Genomic DNA, 248 nt, shown 5'->3' on the forward strand with positions numbered 1-248 from the left:
AAAGAGTAGAAAAATGCTAAAGTATTCATATAGTTTCAGAAGAGGTATACCATTAAATTTTTGCAACCTGTGTGAAGATCCCAAAGAGAACCTGTCCTGCAGAGTTACTTGACAACCCATAGTGCCATATGAACCCATCTACACAGCTTTTGGTTTTGTAGTGAATGCAATGTGTCTCATTACCATCCTGGTTTTCACTAGTAAGAAAAAAAATCCCCAATTTTCGGTTTAAAAAAAAGTAAGCCCAA

The sequence above is a fragment of the Gavialis gangeticus genome, unplaced genomic scaffold (assembly GCF_001723915.1).
Source record: "Gavialis gangeticus isolate Ggan-Ray unplaced genomic scaffold, GavGan_comp1, whole genome shotgun sequence".
NCBI lineage: Eukaryota > Metazoa > Chordata > Crocodylia > Gavialidae > Gavialis > Gavialis gangeticus.